We start from the raw sequence: 23,824 nt of genomic DNA, 5'->3' as shown, positions 1-23,824 counted from the left end.
GTTCTGAATATATAATATATACTGAAGTTATATATACCAATTTAAAATATTACTCAAATATCTGTTTACCTCACTTTTATTAGTTCTTAATAAAAATATAAAATATTAGTATTTTATCCATAAAGCTCAAATTTTCAAATATACATTTCATACACGTTTCTAAACTAGTCGATGTATATTTAATATTTATCAAATATAACAATAATTATACTACAAGTAAATAATCAATGTATAAACATTTTTTTAATTTATCATCCAGATCTCAAAATAAATCGTATGCATAAACAAAATCGTCATTGTTTTATTTCATTATGTATTTTTGAATCAAGTTTGACGTAGAAATATTAAATTTTTGTTAGATTTTTGTTTTGTAAAAATATTTTTGTAGAGGTATTATTATTTATGGAATTTTGAAACATTATGGATAATCGTGCATTACAAGAAGAGGCTGCTCTGAAATATCAGCAATGGAGAGAAGAAACGGTAAAACTGACTTATTTAAAATATACAAAAATATCAGATCAGGAATGAATAAATAAATTTTAGTGGTAAGAATTTTAAGTGGAATGAGCTACAAGCTACTACAGTTAGAGCTACAAGTTTCGTAATATTTGTGACAGTTTTTGATCATTAAAGCATGTTTTCTTCATGTTAGAAGGAAATAAAATGTTAAAAATAATTTTAAAATAGATTCCAAAAAATATTTGCTATATGGGTTCAAGTTCCCACGTTTTGTCACATCTTGCATTGATTCGCAAGAACCTGTCTTACATTATCTTGTGGTAAGACAACTCCTATAGTATTGAACTTTTAGACAAGAATTATTAGCCAGTGCAGTTATTATAAATATCATATAAAAATATGTATTTTTTCAATCCTCCTTAAATTCTTTCTAATATACAGATCCGAAAAAAGTATCCCTTGTTAGCTGAACCTCCCATGTCATATTTTGGCCCTCGTTCTGGCGATGGTTCAGGTGAGCCGGTGGCCCATATTGGTGCCTTTGATGCCTTATTTTTGTCTTATGAACCTCTTGACATTCGGGCAAAAAGAGGTGACAGGAAACGAGGAGCAATTGTTGAAATGGGAATTGCTGAAGAAGTAAGCAATATAATAAAGGAGCTATTATTAACAATAGAATAATAGAGTAGATTCATTGTAGAATTCGACTTTGCTGGGCTTATTGGACGCATTTGAATGAATTTATATACCAAAAAATGGTAATCGATAAATTTGTTTTTGTTGTGAAGTTTTTCTCGATGCCAATATGGCTGCAACTTGTTTACAGCAAAGCAGCTTAAAATAGTCTAATTTCAACACACAATACTAAATTAGTAAATTTTCAATTAACCATATTGTGGATGTTTTATCATTGCCATCAAAATCAGTAATTTTCAATGAAAGTCCAAATAAATAATAATAAATATATTATTTCAGGAAGGAGCTCGAGTGATTCCATTAAGATCTTCAGCAGTGCATGGTCATACAAAACATCTAAAGACCAATATTATTGATTTCTACCCTTTTTATCATGCATTAAAAGAACAATATCGAAAATGCGGTATAACATTCGATACTGAAGACAAAAGTTGGCATGTTTGGTAGATTGTAATATATACTAAAATTTACTAAAAAATATGTATTAAACATTATTTATAATTTTACGTGATGTAATAATCTGAAACAAAATTATATGTGCATCGATGTTAAAAGCAATATTTTTAAGTGATTATAAGGAAGAGGTGTCTTGAACACAATATTTTTTATTTATTTGTTTTCATTTTTTATCTGATTGCAAGTGGGAATCATTTTATAGAGCTGACAAAATCATAGTCCATATATTTACAAAGTATTATCTTATCAATATATATTTTTAAATTAAAATTTTGTTGAATGTAAATTACAAGAATGTTCTACAAACAATTTGAACTGAGGAACTCATTATAAAAGGCATTATCATTTAGCCAGTGTTTATTTTAGTAGATACTTTATTATCTTTATTTCTTAGCTCATTCATTCAGAATATGATACATGATTAAGTTACCTTTTTGGTGTATCGTTTTGTGAAGTTTAAGTAATTTCTGGATCTATACCATAAATATACCTAATTTGATCTACATCTGCAAACCTTTCAGAATTCTGCATCTATTACCTCAGAATATTTGAGGCTGTGTGGGTTAGACATGTTATTGCCAATAATGTTTGCAAAGGTTTGAAAATACGAAAGCTTGAGCAATTTGAATAAATAATAATCATATAATAAGAAATAAGATAAATTAATAATGTAAGAATCATTACAAATTGGAGATCCGAACAAACTTGCAACAGGTGTACGTTATATGTTTTGCTTCTTCAGAGATGCCGCAGCTTTTATTTTCAAACTTGTTCAAATTATTTGGTAATATTGAAGAAAAATATAAATAATTTAAATTTAAACTAATAATTTCAAAATTTAGTATCGTTTTAAAAATACGTATGATTAGGTTCCGTACCAACATTGCTTTTCAAAGACTATTATTATTTTAGGACTAACATAACAAGTAGAGAAGCAAATCCATTTCTGATAATAATAGAAAATAGAAGAATAAATAATTGGAAAATTCAATAAATACATAAGAAATAATTTATATTGCATGTATGGATAAAACTCTGAAGTAGATTATTTGCTTATCATAGGCTCTATTCAAATTATTTCCGAATATGTACTGAATCTTAATATAAACCAGCACTTGTTGAATAATAATTTTCATAATATAAAATAAATTAATTCATGAAAATAATTTGATAATATAATATAAAAAATAATTGGCATAATTCCATTACATTTTAAAATCTTTTCACATAAAATATATTAATTGAATATATTAATATTGAAAAGAAAATATGTATTTTTTTTTTGTTACAATTTATGTTTTGTTAATAAGGACTTTAATGCCTTATTTACAAAATTGATATGTGCGAAAAAAGAAAAAATACAAAACAAAAAATACAATAAATAGAAAATATGTATGAGAGAAAAATGAATGACTCTTACAACTCAGCATGATCGTAAATAAGTTCAATTCGATTATTATTTTAAGAATTTTGATTTATATTTTAATTATTTTATATTCTAACACTGAACATGCATAGAATTTAAAAGTACTCACCAAACAAGCTCGAATTCTTCTGGAACATCTCGATTACCAAATTGTTGTCTACATAAAATAATATTTATTAAACATAAAAAATTGTGATAAATTCTGAAAATAATTAATTGAAAAAAAAATTTACCTCAGGACTTCCAGAAGAAGGCTAATCAGGATCTTCGAGGTTTTCGTCCTCACATTTTGTACACTTCACTGCACTAATATAATATATAAGCACTATGAAAATTATACATTGAAAAATTATTAGTAAATATTCAAAACTTGAAATAAATTGCACTGACCACTATAATACTGTAGACTTCATAAAATCGGAGAAACACCTGCAAAGATATTAAAAAAAATGTATAAGGCAGTTGAATAATATTTAAGATTTGTTTCAATTTATATTAATTCCTACTAATTTTTTAATTACATAATTTTTTATAAAGATTTAGATGTGGATTAGGTGTGAAAGGTATATTAATTAATTAGCTGACATTTTCTGTACTTATTTAAGCTTATTATTTAGAGATTTCTTAAAAAATAATTTAGCAAAATATGTACCATTGAGTAAATTACAATATTTTATTCTCATTCTATTTAAAAAATCTGAAATATCAAATAGCACGAAAAAAGTAACTTTTTAAAAAATACCTGTCTGTGCAGATCTTTTAGCTATCTTTAAAATTTATTTTAAATTAAATTTTATCTTAAAATTTAATTTTTTAACTTCCTAAATTTATACTCAGCCTTCTGCATTTAATAAATAGTACTTCCTAATATTATTTATTCAGAGTGATGTTTCAAAAGTGATTGTATAACAGATTATAATTTTATTAAAATAATCTATTTTGTTTATCAATAAATTTATTACACAAAAGAACTGTTCATATGAAATTGATGCGCAATTATATTACTTTCTACAGAAAGATAAGATAAAAGTTAAAATTTCGTGAAAAAACTGTATAATTTATTAATCATACATTTAATTAAGCGGATTATAAGAATGAGCAGATGGTACGAGTATAAAAACATCACATAATCAGAGGTCTGATGGAATGTGTATTATTATAAAAAATACAAAAATTATGTAAGTATAATAAGTAAATATAAATTTATTTAAACATATATTGATTTAAAATACTGAATAAAATTTTACAAAATAGGTAAGATCTAGTAACATAACATAACAGATTCTGTAATGAAAATCTCTATTTTTTCGAGTAGATGAAATTATTATTGATTGAATAACTTAAAATTTGTATAATTAAGTATAAGCCTATTGTTGGTTTTATAACGTATTTATTATGTATATTAGTATTCAGGTATTAGTATTTAGGTAATCTTACAGTTCATTTTTACAATTATGCCACTAATACTTGAAATAATAAAAAACTCGGATTTTTTACAGAAATGATTAGACAGCAAATATAAAATATTATATTTTGAAAAAGTGGTAATTGAATTTAAAATTAAATCGCTCAAATTGTGTAAGAAATATTAGTTTGGGTGGTACGGAATTCTTTACTTGAAAAATAAGGAGCATTATTGAACAAATTAATTTATTAAGAAGCATTATTGAACAGTAATTTAAAAAATGAGCTATATTTTATAAAAACAAAATTACATTTAAGAAAAAAATTGCATTATAAAATAGTGACATTCATGTTAGACGTAGGCGCTTGGAATTTTATATATAGAATCTATTCTTGGAATATCTGCACTTTGGGTTTTAATTTCGATAATAATGAAAAAAGTCGATTTATTGGATTAACTTTTTGATATTTAGGAAAACAAGGCCATAAAAATGAGAAAAATATTCTTTAGATAAAAAATAAATAATTTCCTTAACTTAAGGAAGTAAGTATTTGCTTTTGGTCTGGGTTTGGTAACATATTTTGAACTAATAATTTGCAAAACATAATGGTTCATAGAGCATTGTCTTTGACTTGCATGACATTTTTTTCATTATTATTACTAAAATTTATAAAAATTAATTTAAAAAGTAACCTGTGAACCAATAATTTTCAGAACATGAAAGTTTTCCAAAGCTAGTAAAAGTTGGAAAGTTTTCCAAATAGTAGTTTTAATTTACATGAAAATTTACTAATTTTAATACTAGATTTTAGGAAAATTTTGCAAATCTATAAAAACAATATTATACATAGTTTACAAAAGTGTGCACCAGCTCTATATTCTCTTCATCAAAATTCGTCGCGTACAACACCAACATTTACGCTTGCGCGCGGAAAATATGAAAAGCGCGGGGGTGTTGAAGGAAAATGTATCAAAACCGGGAATACAAGCCGGTACAGGGACCAATCAGAATTTTCCCCAAATTACAATTGGTTGAACGTCCCCTTCCCGGCAATTTCAAATCTGGCACTTTCACGCGCGCATGCCCGATCTTCTTCAGAATCAGTCTGACACCGGACTTTGCCATGTACGCACACTGGACTGTTTTTGATTTTTGAAAATATAGTTTTATGAAATGTTTTTAATAAAATGATTTATGTTTTGTGAAATTTAAATCCATAGTGAATTTTTGGCAAATAAACTATTTATTAAAAAAATCGGTAAATTAATAATAATTGTTTTGTAAACGTTAAGTGGTGTTCGAAAAGTTATTCAAAATTGAAATGATTACTATTAATTTGATTCACAATGATGTAAAGAATAAATAAAACTTCATGTTATTAATGTCATTTCCAAAATAATATATTCCAAAATTAATTTTCCAAAATTAAAAACTATAAAGTTATTATACATAAGTGAATTAAAATTAAATTTTCAACCTTCATACTAAAAGATCATCAAATTCATATATTGAGCAACAGGCGCACATGTTACAAATTATTTAGCAAAAATTACGCTTAGACTATTTGTTGCATTTTGTAATCAAATATAAATTAATATTCATTATACAATAATACAATCATATTTTTTCAAAAATTTAAGGACACAACACGTGCTTCTTATACAAAGTCATATATGCACATTTAACTTATATACGTACCTATATATATACACATATATATATATATATACATATATATATATTTATATATATATATATATATTTATTTATTTATTTATTCATGTATAAATACTAATTTAAATAAATCAATATTTATTTCCAGAAACGTTTAAATAATCACCACTATGTCCAAACATTCCAATATATAACGAGTATCATTTAAGAGCACAAAATTTTTAACCATATTCCTTAAACGACAAGTTAATCCAGTGTGTTATTTTTTTTATTTTTGGTTATTTTTTATTTGAAAAAGAAGTAAATTTTCCCGAACCGGCATATCGTTGGCGGCCATTTCGGAAAAGCCTGTGACGTCATGTCGCTTTCCCGGATTTTCTGCATAGTGCTCCTGTATACGACACAGGGTGAGTAATTTTCAAAATAATGTAAAAATAGATTTGAAATTATTTTTATTTGTTAAATGTATGTAGTGATATTAGAGAATATTAATTTAAAGCCAAAGGAATGGAAATTGTCATATAGGAAATTCTAGAAATGAAGTCTAGCAAAGGGTATTGTTGCTAGTTCTATTGGACAAAAATTTCAAATTCAAAATGTATGTAATAACATCTATGCTTTTGAAAATTGTTCCAATTTTTCTGAAAAACTTTTGTTGGCAGTTTTAAAAATACTTTATATATGACATGAGGATATTTTATTTTTGATAACATTTTTGGGCCTGAGCATTATATTCATTATACAAAAGACATTACTTGCTTGAATTTTGATATATTGTATATACAATATAGACTTTATACTATAGAGCAATAAATAAAATATTTTCGACAAATAATTTATGGACTAAATAAATTTCTTCCACATTCAAAAATTGAGATCCAAATATGAATGATTTCAAATACTGGCCTCATTTCGTTAATAAGATTAATTTCAACTTCAATAATCAAATAAAAGAAAAGATTATTCTGTTATGATATAAAGTTTTAATGACAACCACATGAAAAAACGAACACAATCAGAGTATAGAAGAATAAATTAGATAAGTTTAACAAATAATTTAGAGAGTAAATAAATTTCACTGATATTCAAAAACGAGATTCAAATATTAATAATAACAAATATTGGCATCATCTACTTAATAAGACAAATAATAACATCAATAATCTAATAAAAAAAGATTATTCTGTTATGATATGAAATTTTATTGACAACCACGGGGGCATTTTATGATTCATTATAAAATTTTATTCAAGACTTACATATAGGTATATTCATTTTATATATTATATGAATAGAAACTTTTTAATATGATATGTATTTTAAATCCTACTGTATTACAAATCCGAACTAATGTGGATCTACTATAAATTTTACCAACTGTAACAGTGAATTACAAGCATAAAATCATATAAAATTTTAATATTTTTGGGGTTTGCAACTATCTACAAGTTTCACTATGAAGTAATTGATTTGTGGACTGACTCATTATATACAGATCTTTTTTCAAAAATAGTATTTCGTAGGCTATATTAGAGCTTTTAAAAATCAATCTCAGTTTAAAAAGAATATTTTTATTTCGCCATATAATTTTCAACAGCCTTTAGTCGACATCTAATAAATTGAAAAATAATATAGTTAAAAATCATATGACAAGTAAATGACAATAGTAGAATAAGCCAGTGTTACTTTTACTTTAAATACATAATGCATTTGTTTGAGCTTTTCTACAAAAGGCTAAGAAAAAAAAGAGTAAAAAATATAGGAATAGATTTAAATTTAAGTTTTATCTCTGTTGCAGAGTAAGGATAATGTAAGCACTAGTGAAAAGTTGAAAGATTTTATTAATCGTAAATATGCAAAATTATGTAATCCCAATAATATGGATCAAGTTCATTGACAATCAATTCTGTTTATGGAGTTTTTACGAGAGCAGAAGAATGTGTATAAGGTATCGCCAGGGTCAACCAGTTGGACACACTAAAAACAAGTCAGTCGAGAGATTGTCGATGGGATCGAATCATATTTGGATATTAAATGCCACAACTCAAATAAAAAGTTTTGTAATTGATAATCACAAACTAAATGAATAAGTTGAAATATCTCCAGATTTTGAAGAATAGTATACTCGGCTGAGTTGAATCTAATTTTTTGATGGTACCTACTCCAAGCTCAATGGATTCGAAGCATTTTAAATTAAATTATTAACTTTTTTTAAACAAATTTTACTCAAGTTGAAAACATGAAGTGAAAACCATTGACTACTATTTTAGATTTTTTTAAAACACATTTTACTCAATTTTAAAATATTAAGTTGAAACTATAATATGCACCTATATTATTTTTTTCAAATATTCGTATATTAGTCTTCTATTATAAAACATTAATTACCAAAATCAATTTCATTTTTATATATATTCCAAAATCATTGTTCTTATATTGTTAAAATTATATTAAATTATTACTAGATAACTTTGTTAAAAATGCTGCATGCTTAAATTTTTCTCAACACAGTAAGCATTGTGATTTTTTTATGTATATCAGAACAAATTTTAGTCTTTAAAATATTCATAATATAATTAAAATTCAAATATTATATAAATCAATTAAAACAGTAATAAAAATTTCGAATTTAAATATAATGAATGTATTTTATACTGGAGCAGAGTCTCACGATGATAATTATTTCCCATCAATCACTGGAGAATGTGTGAGATCTTAATTTATATTAAATTATATCAATTGCGTAATTTTAATGCAAATGCAAGTGCTCAAATAAATTACAATCTTAATGTGAAATTCAAATAATGTATGTTGTGCTTAAAAATAGAGAATTTGTTGCATTTTAGCTTCCGTATACGTGCGTAATCTTTGGTAACATTTCTCTTGCTCTAATTTTATATACATATTATTTTTATTAAATAAGTGTATTCAACAAGTTTTTTTCTCTCAATTTTTTATTTAATACTTATCTTAATGTCATTAATTTTAATTAAATGTATAATTGTTACGAGTTTGATAGTAAATATTGTTTAGCGAAATAATTGGCGATAAAAGAAAATTTATAATTTTGTAACCCGAACCTATAAAGTGTTAATATTTAAACATAATTTCACAATCAAGTGATTCACTTTCATTTCTATAATTAGTTATTATCATTAATTTTTTAGTTGCAAAGTTTAATAAAAATATTTTTGTCTGGCACGGATATTATTCCTCAAAATATTTTTTTTATCATCATGCAAATATTAAGATTAGTAATATTTATAATAAAATTTCTTCGCACTAACAGTGGGAACTTTGCTGGTTGTAATATTTCTTGTATAAATACATCAACATATACGATTTATATGAATATAAAAAGTCTGCTTTTTTTCAAATAAATTTAATATTTATATGTCTTTGTATTGTAAATATTTGGAATATATTTGTACTGAGAACAAAAATGATGAGATTATTTTATGTTTATGAAATAATATTCACATATGAATCATCAGTTAATTATAATATATTTACTTGGAAATATCAGAGATAATAATATTTTACTTGATATAAGGCTAATAAAACAATTATTAATTTGTATACTTTTAATCTATTTATAACTTATAACCTCATTCAGAAAACTTTATAATAGATCTTCGATATAAAATTTAGATAAAAATATTGAAAATAAAAAGGATTTGAATAATTAATAATGAGTACATAAATATACTAAAGTCAAGAAAAAAATTAGGCACAATAATTCATTTATTTGAGATTTTATTTTAAAATGTTTTGGGTGAATTCAATTTTTCATTTATAATGCAAACTTTTATGCAAAGTTTTTTTATATAATTTAACAAAGTTAGTTGCATTTGTAGAATAAAATGATATGATAAAATATTAATTAAACACAAAATTATTTTTATCAAAAGTATGATGTTCTTGTGCAATAACTTTGATTATATTAAATAGTCTTTGACACATTTTTATTTTCAATATTGTTTTATTGTTTTTAATCATTTTACTTTAAAAATGTTAACGTTATTATTTTAATCCGAGATATTTTTAAGTTTACAAGACAAAATAATTCTAAAGATATACTTTCTTCAACATGCCTTTGAGCTATTATTGATGTACAATATATATTTTCAAATAAATTTTTTGTTTGACTTTGAGTGCCTTAGATATTTGAAAATTAAAATTTAAAATGTGAAGTTTGAAAAAGAATTTAGAAAAAACGCACAGTGTCAAAATATCAGACAAATAATCCAAATTGTTATATACTACTACACATTTTTGAGCAATTTCATCTATTGAAAAATTTAAATCTAAGATTAGCAAGATCAAAGTGAGCCCACACCCAAGCCTTTTTCTAACCCTTTAATAAGTACTTAATTTCATTTTTTTTTAATTAGTGCAAATTTTGCTGCAGGAGCGACATCCGAGTGGAAACGGTATAAACCAATAAAGCAAAAAATGAAAATTCATTTGCACGAATTCAAGAAATTGTAGATGTATAGATAAAATATATTTCTAAATATATTTCGTGTATGCCTTCAAATGGCATAGATGGATGAAATAATTATAATGAGTAACATTTCAAAGTGTTAAGTTTATAAAACATTGAAAATTCTCAAAAAGTTAGAGAAGAAGGTTAGGGTTAAGTTATGTACATCTATTATTTTTGGTTAAATTTATCTATTACTAAATTTACATTCAGTTTTAACTGATCTTTCTGCTTCTATCCAATTCAAGAAATTGTTGATGTATAGGTAATATATATTCCCAAATATATTTTGTAAATGACTTCTAAAAGCATATTTTAATGAAATAATTAATGAGTAACATTTGTGATAAATGTGAAGTTTATAAAACATTGAAAATAAAAATGTTTTCAAAAAGTTAGAGTAAAAGGGTAGGGTTAAGTTATGTACATCTATTATTTTTGGTTAAATTTATCTATTACTAAATTTACATTCAGTATTAACTGATCATTCTGCTTCTATCCAATTCAAGAAATTGTTGATGTATAGGTAATATATATTTCCAAATATATTTTGTGTATGCCTTTGGGTGGCATAGATAGATGAAATAAACAATGAGTAACATTTTAAAGTGTGTGTGTTTATAAAACATTGAATAAAATTATGGCGTCTCCTGACATATAGCCAAAAGTGATCATAGCAAACAGGATCATCTTTTGTTACATTTTGTCATTAAAAATATAGTTCTGATCTAAAAAGTTTTACATGTTAGCCAAAAGTAATCATAGCAAAAAGGATCATCTTTTGTTACATTTTGTTATTGAAAATATTGTTCTGATTTAAAAAGTTTTACATCTTCATATTTTCTCATCGGATTAAATATTGATCAAATTTAAATCGTGTTTTCAATCATTTATAAATAAAATTTATATATAGTCCAACAAACTATAAAATTTTCTCAAAAAGTAAGAGTAGAAAGTTAGGGTTAAGTTATGTGCGTCTTTATTTTTGGGTAAATGTATCTATTACTAAATTCAGTATTAACTGATAATTCTGCCTCCATTCAAGCCTTTTTTAATAAAACCCAATAAAACATTTCTGAAAATGGACTTCCTTTAATATGAATTCGAGCGTGCACTGATGTATATTGTATATTGGCGAGTATATTTCGCGTCCCCTCCGGCACCGTCAGCCACGTGCCAGACACGTGTCCGGCCGTTATCAAGTTCACACTACACGGAGCTTTTCACGTACGCCGACGTCATACTAATATTATGTTCAATATCGTATGTAAAATATAAAGGTACTAAACAACGATGGCAGACGTCATGATTTTTGGGGGATTGGGGGTTATTAATACTGAAAATCATGAAAGGTTGGAGGATTTGGGGACGATTTAACAGGAAGTGGATATATCGATTCATCGATATATATTGGCATGTTTTCAGAATATATTATCAATGTAATAACTATAAAGTTATAATTCATATGACCATTCTACCTGATATTAATTACACCAACACTATTTTACGCCGCTCCTCCAACTTACGGAGACTACAGACAACACAGAACAAAGCATAGAGACTAGCACTAGACAAATCGAGAGACTCACGGACAAGACACTACTGTTCTACAAAATATATACAGAAACAGACTGACGTACCCACAGTATACAATTACATTAAAAAGCTCACTGAGAACTTTTACCTTAAATATAAGGATCATAAATGTAACCATGATTGATACTGAAAATCGTGAAATGTTTGATGCTTTGGGGACGATTTTACAAGAAGTGGATATTTCGATTCATTCATATATATATATATATATATATATATATATATATATATATATATATCAATATTCACAATATAATAACTATAAAGTTATAATTCATATGACCATTCTACCTGGTATTAATTAGACCAATACTATTACACGTCGCTCCTAGAACTTACAGAGTCTACAGACAATACAGAACAAGGCACTGAGACTAGCACTAGACAAATCGAGAGACTCACGAATAAGATACTACTGTTCTACAAAACACTTACAGGAACAGACTGACGTACTCTACAGTATACAATTACATAAAAAAGCTCACTGAGAATTTCTACAAAACATTTACAGAAACAGACTGACTTACCTACAGTATAAAGTTGCATAAAAAAGCTCACTGAGAATTTCTCCTCAAATGTAAGGATCATAAATGTAACCATGACAATATCAATATTCGGGCATTTGGCCAATACCAAACAGTTTGGTATAGCAAATACGTCATGCCAAACTATACCCTAATCAACCCATAGCTGTAATTGGTACTTTATTCATTTTGCTTAATATTCTTTTGATTCCACATATCCTATATATGTGTTATATACCATTGTATATAAAATCAATTGTAATAGTGCACCTAATTTATGAAAGGGAGACGTACCTGATGGTGAAAGCTCTATGTAACACCCTTGAAATGTAAACTACATTATAAAAAATAAATAATATTTTCAAATCGAAAATAAAAGTATATTTGAGAAATTGGTAACCAGAGTAGCCCATCTCTAATATATCTGAAGACCATTATACTGTTTCGAAAAAATTTCTTCTTGGAAATGTTTCTATATTATCTTTAATTAGTTTGCATAGAAGTTACCATTAATCTTTACATGAAACTTCTTCTTTTTTTGAAGCAAAAATAAAGTTCTGGCAAGTGAAACATTATTTATTTTGCTAATATAGTTATATGATTTTTTTAAAAATTGTCAAACATTTTCATTTTTTTCACATGTCTGATATAATTGTAATTGTAGCAGTACATCTAATTTATGAAAGAGTGCAATACCCGAGGGTAAAAACTCTTCTCAAATATACTCCTCATACATACTTTTTTTTATATATGTGGAGTTGGTAACCAGAGTATCCCATCACTGATTTTTCTGAACACTATTAAACTGTGTTCAAAAAATTTTTACTTGGTGATATTTTTATATTATTTCCAATTAGTTTATATAAAACTCACCATTAATTTTCACGTTAAATTACTTCTTATTTTATTTTATAAATGAAATAAAAGCCCCATACTCAACTCTGGTATCTCATAAAATTTGGAACAATTATAGGGCCAGAGCAGATTTTTTGCTTTCATGTACTTACAGATATAAAGAATATGTTTATTTTAGATTGGCAACAATATTTAGTGCAAAACTTATCACACCGTCACCATATCTTAGGTGGTCCTGATTTGTGGGATGGTCCACCTTGGCTACCCATTCCTCATATGATTTAATATATTATATTGGCCACACTTTTAATTATTGTAAATTGCAGGTATATTAAATGCTGCAGCAAAACCAATAAAATTCTATTCACAAATTATAATTCTATAATACAATTTTGACATATGGATTTACTACTTTTACCACGATTTAGGTTGTCCAGATTTGTGGAATGGTCCACCTTAGTTACCCATTCCTCATAAGATGTAATATACCAACCACTTGTAATTACTATAAATTCCAGGTATATTAAATGCTGCAGCAAAACCAATAAAGTTCTATTTACAAATCATATTTCCCTAATACAATTTTGACATCTGGATTTGCTACTTTTACCGCGATTTCAAAATCTTGTTTACAGAATCGGGCTTCCCGATTCATCCATCATAGAGATGTCGTCGATTATTTGCTTTCAATCAATGATAATATCATTTCATAATTGGTTTTTGATAAAATGATCATCAAATTGTATTCGACATTAAGTAAAATTAATAAGATATGTGATTTATGCGTAAATATTTATAATGTCACAGTCGTAAAATATGTTATATTTTCTAGTTTTCACGTGATCACAAGATAATTGATCTATAGTTATTTACAATCGAATAAATAATTAATTGACAATTAATCAATGGTTATATATGCCCAAATAAAAATAGAATAATGATATATTAATAAATCTTTATATTTATAGCTGGTTAAATTGCAGCCTGGGAAAAACAGATAACTAGTTAATTTCCATTTTTAATAATTTTATCTTCGTTTAAATTCATCTTAAAATTTTTGTTTAGAGTAATAAATATATATATATATATATATATATATATATAATACTAAACAAAACCAAATTGTATTCCGTTGGCATTAAGTGTTCCAGATAAATTAAATTAAAATTGTTTGAGCAAAAAACTATTACTGCAAAATTAATAGATATATTAATTAAATGTCAGAGTAATACATTTTATAATTAAATTCTCAATTGATGCAACTAATTGTTAATACAAAATTATGATCTTGTATTCCAAATATAGTCAAAATTAATTAATATACTCGCTCATGAGATAAAATTGACTTGGATAGACTTCATTTCAAGTGTCATGTTTCAAAATATGAAATTATATAATATAATGTCGAAGTCTTGTAGATTAAAATTAATGAGTTTTTAATCATTTTAATTTAATTAATAACCCGTTTTATCTATAACCCAAGGTTTTAAGATTGTTACCTATATCTGATTGACATTAAGCCTTGAATTATAGATAGTTGTATGATTATATTGTTTTGGCGGTAGAAGTTCACTTGTATAAAGTATAAAAAATGTAGACTCCAGACCAATAAATGGCTTAACAACTTTATTTCTATCCAAAGTTTGTTACTCTATCGATATTTTACGGAATATAAAAATCTAGAGCGTTCAAATATAATACAAAATTAGATTCAGTTCACCAAAATACACTTTCGCCTGATATCTGATCGGACTTTCACTTATTGTGAAGACACAAAAGTATTAGAGGCACAACACACCGAATCGATTCCTCTTGTATGGGTGATCGTGTGACTTGGCATTCTCGATTCTCATATCTTCAAATGACCCCGATGCCATGAAGATCCAGAGGAGAGTGGTTTTCATACAAAGGTAATAACTTACACACCTAGTTAAATGAGCGTTGGTGTACTGGGAAAAATTGTAATATGAAATTTTATTCGTTCAGATACAAATCTATGATCCCAAAACATTCTTGTAATAACATGTATTGTGTTGTTAAATTCTGCGAAATCGCCAATTACATTCACCTTTATTTTCCAAAACCAATGGTTCTTAGAATTTATGATTTTATCTGGAAATCAACAATGCTATAATTTGGCAGATATTTAAAAAATTGAAAAATATATAATTTTTTGGAATATTCATATAAATAATTTGAGAATATTCATATAAAATTATTATTGGTCACCAGCTATCGAACTATGATGACACCAGGTTAGATTGCACTTGCCCAGACGAGTCAAATGGTAACTTGGACGCCAAGAGTAAATGTCGTGGCGTTCAATTCTCGGAAAACTTTGATAGAATGAAATGGATACGGAAATTAATATGTTTCATAACTTTAAAAAATCTAAGAATCATCGGGTTGAAACGATTTTAGATTCTCTCACGATTTGCATTAATCTTAAATAAATTGTGATAGAATCTTTTAGTTAGATCAACTTTGGATCATTTCCAGATTGTCATTAACCTTTACAAAGCATAATGTCATGGGTTTCAATAGGAAGTCTAAATATGTTTTGATGAAAATGATTTTGATAAATAAAACAAATATAGATTGATCAATCAGCTTAACAAGGGCAAGCATTTCCAACAGGTCTCTAAAGTATCGACTCTTAAAATAAAATTATATAAAAAGTATATTTACATTTTAACCAAAATAATCAGCGTTGCAGTTTTTATTTTAAACATTACAATTGATAATATTTCTAATATCGATAAGCTCAAATCATATTTTATAATTTTCCAATCATATCAATGTAATCAAGAATATGCATTCACACTTAAAACCACTTTAATATTTCATAATTATAACAATAATTATTAATAACATTAATAATTTATGCTATTGTTTTCATTTTATTGCGTATATAATTTTATAAACTAGATTACAGTACATTTTAACAAACAGAAACGTAGTATAATGTTGCAACATCTATGTTGGATGGATTTTCACAAAATTATTATTGACTCTCGGTTGCTGGATTCAATATTTAATTGAATACAATTTTAATTAAACACTTTGTTAATTATATTTTAATATATGTGTAATAACATTTTCGATATGGATTTAATATTAATATAATGTATAATTCGCAAAATAGAAATATTATTGTCCAAATTATAACTCGTATCAATATTTTTAATTTATTTTTATTTTGAGAGCATCGGTGTGGCCCAGCCAAAAGGGTGGATGAATAGTAACTTTTTTTGCAATATCTAAGAATATTCGTCAAAGACACATGTGCAGACATTCCAGAATGTGGAGATGGCTGCATATGTGATCAATGCTGGTTATTTTGAAGTCTCCGGTACTAGGTGCCACTGTTTAAAATCATATTTTTTGATAGCAAAGTTTGATTGATAGTATTAATTATTTTTTTAGCTAAGATTGCGGTTTTGTTAATTTAGTTTGATTTCTAACTTTGTCATTTAACATAAATCATAATTTAATAAACATTACGTAAAATATTTTTTGATTTATTTAAAGATAACCTTAGGTGACCGCCACTTGGGGACTTCCCCCTATAGTCAAATTATTCGACGTATTTTTTTTTTCAAACATAAAATTAGACCTTTTTATGTTACTGTTATAGTTTTTATTATTTATATTGCTACAAAATATGGGTCACAGAATAATATGCATTTGCATGGTATCATCAAATATGTATCTTAAATTATAAAGTATTGATTTTTTCTAATATCCCAACATGTATGTCATGGAGAACCACTTCGTGATGGTATCTCTATGTGAACTGAATTGATATATAATATATGGTGGCATTAATTTTTCTTATTCATTATCATGACACATTGATATTCCGCATTCGATTGTTAGAGTACTGAATTATGAATGTATACATTTATATTTTAAATGCTTACATGCATGCTGGATTTATGGTATTTAAAATAATCTTAAATTGTACTTAACCTTTATTTATTTGACATTAGTGCTGTTGAATATGTGATTAATTATGAGAAGGCTTTATTCGTAATTGAATAAAAGCCTTTGGAGATTGTAGAGAACATTCTGATGGTAATTATAAGCCTATGTCGAAGGCAGAAAGCTAACATATACTAATGAAAAATTAATGTCTTATTGTTTCAAAAATTATTTTTATTATTAAATGCAATTATTATTATTGTATCACAACGTGAAAAAATAAACAACAATTTATCATGATAATAATGTTTCATATATTTACACATACAGCACTTATTTGTAAACGTTCAAATTGGGCTTCATGATGTAGAAATGACTAACAAAAACTAAATACACAATTTCATTGTAGTAACAGCTATAATCATTCAATAACATAAATTAATGTTATTATCGATCCCAACTGAGTACCAGGTATCTACTTACTGCAAAATAACACGTTTGTCTTCAATTTACCAAACTCGCAACAAAAGTGAAATCTTCCGCAGCTAGTTTAAATCCCGTAAATTATTATGTAAATTAATGCAATACCCGTACGATATTTTTGCATAAAACAGAAAAGAATTACATAATACTACTTTATATATCTAAACTTACTGATTACGTTGCCATTTTTTCACTGTTTTCGAACAATTGCAGTAACAAGAGAAATAATTATTGTTGTTACAATACATTTAGCGCGAGTAGGTCATTTTGAGTAGAGTATATTTTTATGTTTTACACATAAGATAGTAAAAAAATCTAAATATACAACTGGAAAATAGGTAATGTCTAAGTGGTGGATAGGATGTGAATCTATGATGAAGAAATTACTTTGAATTCATAACAAAATTGGAGGTTTATGCAGAAATCCAGCAGGATGCTCCTGAAGATAAATTAAATTTATGCCAGTCTCTTTTGAGATATATATATATATACGCAAATTTTTATCGAGTTCAATAAACTCTATAAAAATAACGATTCGTATTACTCTATATTCTAATTTTATGCACATGATGAATACTTTAATCTGAGACAACACAAAAGTATGAAGCTGATAAATGCCATGATTAAAATTTTATCATTCCATTCTAAAAGTGTCATAGTGAATATTTATTTTGATGACAATATCAACAATTCATTTCCTTTTCCAATGAATTTGATGACAATGAATCCATACTTCGAAATTAGTAGATAAAACATATATAAAATTAAACCATTTTATAAAACAGATAAATTAAAAAAAACAATAGTAGCACTAAATAGATCAGGGCTCTGGAAACTTGAATAAATATAAACTGTATTCTTTTGTAAAAAAAATTTTGGTTTTGCAAGAAAATTGTGAACAAAAAAACTGAGTAACATTCACAAAGAAGACTATAATTTATGATCATCAGTTATTATAAAAAATGATTTATTTTCTAAAATAGTTTTTACATAATAGAGATTTGTGGTAGGATAGTAAAAATATAGGGATGTATGTATTTGTTGACTTATTATTAGAAAAAAATAAAATTAAAAGAATTCTAAAAAATAAAAAAATAGAGATGGACAACCCCTACTATTGAAAGTAGATTGAGGAGTATAAACACTCTAAAGAATACAGTTGCTAATTAATTATCTGTAAAAATGATAACTTCGGGAGTGATTTTTACCAATTAGGGGTTTGTTGTAGGATGATGAAAATTTAGGGCTGTATGTATTTGTTGATTTTGCTTAATAGAAAAATAAAATTAAAATCAATTGAGTTAAAAAAAGTTATTTAATCTAATATATGTGCATATTTAATAAATTTTGGCAATATTTACTAATGTTTGGACAGTGGAACTTACTTATGCCATTAACAAAGGTAGGAAACAGAATTTTTATTGACACTGGAAATTTTATACTTTTCAACGATTCTTATGTTATTATACTAGATATAATGAACTTGTCTCTGATGACTATTGTATTGAATAATTATGTTAAAATGAAATTAGTGAAATGAAATATACTTCATGTATGATCTCTTAAGACAGTTCTCAAAAATAGTTGGCTAGAATTCTTTTAACCCCCCAAGTCATTGTATGATTACATACGATTCCAATATTCCGGGGTCAATATAACATCGATGCATCGTTCCTCGCCAAATATTTTTGGAGGGTGAACGAATGAATACCTATGGACTTGCAATAAAGTCAGTTCATCAATCATTTCTTCTATGACATCGGTTCATATCATATAAGAATTCCATAATCAGCAGGTCACATTACGTGACATCAATAAGAGACTTTCTCTTAAACGGCAGCCGTTACGCGAAAACGAAAAAGCGTTATGTAATATTATGCTATGATGTTTGTCGTGTAGACAATAAGATGCGATTTGTACCGAGGAAGTGATCATCATTAGTTTCAAATCTTGTAGGAAATGATATTTGTTTCAGATAAAACGTTTTGTTTCGAATTTATTACTTGCGCGATTGGGTAATAGACAAGGTACTTGCTACTTGAATATGTACACTTGCAATAATTTTATTTATTCACAAACAATGTATATTTCTAACCAAATTATATTATATGATGCTATCAAAACATTAATAATTAATTAATGGCCACAATGAAATATTGTAAATCAAAATAAAAATTTAGATTGAGCAGGGTACTTAAAAAAACAACTTCCGATTTCACTTTGTTCTAATTCTGAATATATAGAGAATGCTTCTTATGGTTAGTTAATTGGGTTATGTTTAGTATTATGAATATATATGATCTATCTATATAAATAACATTCGTATCATAGTGGTAATTGCCATAATTCTCCAAAAATGATTTACCCATTTTTATAAATTTCTACATTCATCTATATTGTGACTGAGAGTCGGATAGCATCAGTATTCAGAATTTTTCAAAGTGATAAGTACTTATAATTTATTATGTCTCATTTCAAAGCAAACAATGCTAAATTTGTAATAATTGTGAAAGATCTAAAGTTAGTAAAAATTTAAAAATTCAAGGTCCAAAAAAAATGATTTTCAAATATTCAAATTATCTCAATATATGTCATATTTGCTTATTAGAAGTAATAAAGTTTACAACATAATATATTTTATTTTTATAAAAATGATATCACATCAAACAATTTCTTTGCCAAATATGTTTGAGCTCTTATCTTGCCTGGAGATATTTGCTCACGTCCAACATAATATGATTCATAAGCAAAAAAAAACGACAGATCAAAAGAATAGTCTATGTCAATTTCAATAAAAGTCGATCTGATATATTTTTAATAAGCCTCTAATGAAAATATAACGATGTTTATATTGATATTAGAAATAGCTTGCGGACGAATATATAAATAGATTTAGATGGAATTTAATCAGGGAAAAATTAATACAAATTTAAGCATTTTGTTATCAAGTTAGTACTATATATAAAATAAAATGAAGTCCGCAGCAAAGCTTGGCCGGGTATGCTAGTATATATATATATATATATATATATATATGTATATATATTTATATATGTATGTGTGTATTGTGTATATATACATATAACAATTCTTTTTTTATTTAAAACAATTCGTTTTCCTTTAATTCTATGACAAAGCACCATGGTGTTAAACGTAGAAGGTCTACGATAAAACTTTTCATGTTGAACTTTCCAAGAAAACTTCGTAAAAACTGAGAAAAAAAGATATTTAGATTTTATTTAAAGATTGGGTTTCCGTGCTAAAAGAATACTGTGAAATGGTTTTATAGTAATTTCACAAAGACCATTATCGTAAGTTTTAAAGAGAGATGATACTCATCAGTTAAGTTTAACAACACTATAGTGTAACACAAATACGTATCAAGGTGGTTGGTATTATAAAATCTAGAGGTAAAAAATTTTATATATTAAATATGGCATTTATTTTATTCTTTATAGTGTGAGAAAATAGTGTAGTTGTAACATACTTTTAATTGGTACTTTATTAAAACGTAACGACACTAATGGGTTTGTATAGATTATATTTGAATGCAAAGGTGAAAATCAGACTCGCCCTTAATCACCTAAAAACTATAGATGAAATTTTTATAATAAAACATTTTTGCAGTTGCATTTTTCATTGCATATGACCGCTTTCAGCGCTAGATTTATTACAAATGGCCCGGTGTACGTGTAGTAAACCATTATCGTGGAGACAGGTACATATAGATATCTACGGTAACATTAGATTTCATTGTCTGTGACATACGATAACGTTATAAATCAAATCAGAATTTCTGCTTTGCACGGCAGAGGCACGCGTACATTTCTCCCATCCGTAATTATATTAAAAGCTTTTCTGGCGCGTGTCTGCTGTATGAACGACGGTCTTTCGACAATCTACCTCGATATGACAATCCAAATAGATCGAGAGCTAAAGGAGAATTTGATCAACTCAGGTGTCAATAAATATAACCAATCATCATTAAAAATTGATCAATAAATTATAACAACTATATCAAATATGATATGTCCAACTACTATTTGTAGCCAGCACCTAGTAACTCTTTTTCTGTTCTTCTGCACATATCCATTTTTTGATATGCCAAAATATTCAGAAGACCTTAAAACAAAGTATGGGATACTTTCAATTTTGATTTTTATACGTTTACTTTAAATTAGCCTTCGAGAACATCGAGATACATCGAATAGCTTTTAAATTTTTGAAATTGGTCCATTCGTTTTTGAGAAAACGTCGATTTACGGCAAAAAATCTGTTCACACACACACACACATACATACTTTCTCGAAACTTGGTCTCATTAGATTCAGAATGGCTTGAAATGTCGAGAAAACACGAAATTAGCGAATCGATTTTTTTATGGAAACAAACTTCTCCTTCGGGAAGTTAATAAATATCTAAAAATATAGAGAAGAAAATATATAAAGTGACTAGCAAACCCGACGAACTCCGTTTCGCCACCAGATGGTTTCGTGAGAAAGATGAAGAAATTTTTTGTTTGTTTTATATTTGAAAAGGAAAAAATTGATCAGGCAGAAAACCCGACTTATTTTTATATATATAAAAGATAATCTATTTGCAATTATTTAAAACAATTATTGATTATTTTTATTACTTGAATTTTTAATTACGGTGGGTGAAGATCCAGCAGTTTGCATTAGGGCACGATGCCATTTACCACTAAATTAGCTATAAACCTTGCGGAGCCCGAGACCTTTCCAACGAATGCAAAATTGTCGAAATCGGTTCATGCGTTCTGGAGTTATTTCGTCAGGAAGGAAAACCCGACTTGTTTTTATATATATAGAAGATATTTTAGAAAAATGCTCATCAGATTGTTTTGATATACTTCTCTGTTGTTTATTTTAAACATGTATTAGGTTTCAAATCATAAGAAAATGCTAGTAAAATAATAGTTTTATTCAATTAATTACAAAATGAAATAAAACTTAGCAAATTTTACCTCGGTGCTACGTCTATTTCAGTTCGATAAGACAACGTGCTTCAATAATGCGAACGTTTATATATGACTCTGTATGCGTAAGTTCGTTGATGCATGAGAATTACAAAATGATTTACTAGAACCCGGGGGTGCATTGAGTATATATAGGTATTAAATATAGTAATGTGACTTTCACATTTTAATCGAAGGAAAAACGAACATTTTGCACCACGAGATCTAGTGAACTTTCTCATTATAAACAAAATTAAACCGTATAGGTACTTGTGATGACGATTTGAGAATCACTTGAAGATATAGCTGTATATGCGATTATGGAATCTAAAATTAAATTTGTTCCGAGAAATTGAAACTTTAGTGTATTATGTATCAAATAGCGCGCGCTTATGAAAAAATACCGCATTTTTGGGGTAAATACCGGTAAAAATACCGCCGAAAAATCGGGCGGTTTACCGGTAATTCGGTGTACCGGTATACCAGTATTGTATTCCCTAGTAAATGCCATCGTAGCAGGAGAGTTAGGAACTGGTTGTAACATTTTTTTAATTAATATGCACTGATTATATTTCTGAGAAATAAACGTGGATAGTTGCTGAATCTATTCCTCTATTGAAATATGTAAAAATGGAACAATTTAATTATTTCTCAATTGATCATTTTCAAGAAAAAGTGCTGTGTTTCAACTTATACTAAGTTTAAAGCTAATTGTAGTATCTATCTTAGTAATCAGCCTTATCTAATTACTCATATTATTAACAAGATAATTCATACAATATAGCAATCAGAAAAATGGTTACGCATGATCAATTACTAATATATTTGGAACAAAATATGATCGGTACATCAGCTACGACA

This window comes from Ctenocephalides felis, unplaced genomic scaffold, assembly GCF_003426905.1.
Source record: "Ctenocephalides felis isolate EL2017-DRISC unplaced genomic scaffold, ASM342690v1 CF-g0.4_SCAFFOLD_01604, whole genome shotgun sequence".
Taxonomy (NCBI): Eukaryota; Metazoa; Arthropoda; class Insecta; order Siphonaptera; family Pulicidae; genus Ctenocephalides; species Ctenocephalides felis.
This window is presented reverse-complemented; position numbering follows the sequence as displayed.